We start from the raw sequence: 1,003 nt of genomic DNA on the forward strand, positions 1-1,003 counted from the left end.
CATACAGCAGCAGTGGTAGTATAATAAATAGAATTGTAAATAAAAACATCTTCTATTAATGTCGCGAAAAATCGTCTGAGTTTATAAATACTTCGAAACAGATGAAATTACGAACACCTTAAAAGGTAAGGAAGGTATTTCGAATGAGATAGGTATTGTGAATGATTAAATGAAGAAATTACTTTTGCATTCTTTACGGCTTTCGTTTCAGTAAAAAATTTCCACCGTAAAATGATTGAAAAGTAGGTTGCATTCTGACCTGATCAGACCCTGAATTAGAGAGCCTGATCAGATTAGAAGTTTAAAACTGTTTGGCGACAAGCAAAGAGATGCAAATAACAATGCACATTTGGTATTTTGGTGAACGAATTTGGAAGAAGTACACTGAAAACCAAAGGTCATTCTACGACAGCTTTTGTTGCCCCGCTACCTTTTTTTTTTTTTTGAAGAATGTCTTAATGGTTTTTAAGAATCTTTTCATGGTTTTTCTTTTTTTTTTAAATTTGATGCGACAGTAACGGCGGTTTTTCGTTATTGAAATTTGTAATTTCATTTTAGAATGTCACTCCGAACAAACGATTGTTACATTTGTCATTTTAATGCGCACTTCTTTACAAGTACCATACATTGACTTTCAAAAAGCACTAATAAAATCCTTCCTAAACTTTAAAATTTATTTATAAAGTTGTTATATCAATCTAAATTTAAAGTCCTAACTTAATAATATGCGTTAAGGACATTATAAAATTTTCCCTTTTTCGAATCAACAGGTTAACAATAATAAGCCTGAATAAGATTTATCCTTTATTCAAAACGAAAGCCATAAAGAATGCAAAAGTAATTTCTTCATTTAATCATTCACAATACCTATCTCATTCGAAATACCTTCCTTACCTTTTAAGGTGTTCGTAATTTCATCTGTTTCGAAGTATTTATAAACTCAAACGGTTTTTCGCGACATTAATAGAAGATGTTTTTATCTACAATTCTATTTATTGTACTA

Source organism: Loa loa (assembly GCF_000183805.2).
Source record: "Loa loa unplaced genomic scaffold supercont3.60, whole genome shotgun sequence".
In the NCBI taxonomy this organism is placed as follows: domain Eukaryota; kingdom Metazoa; phylum Nematoda; class Chromadorea; order Rhabditida; family Onchocercidae; genus Loa; species Loa loa.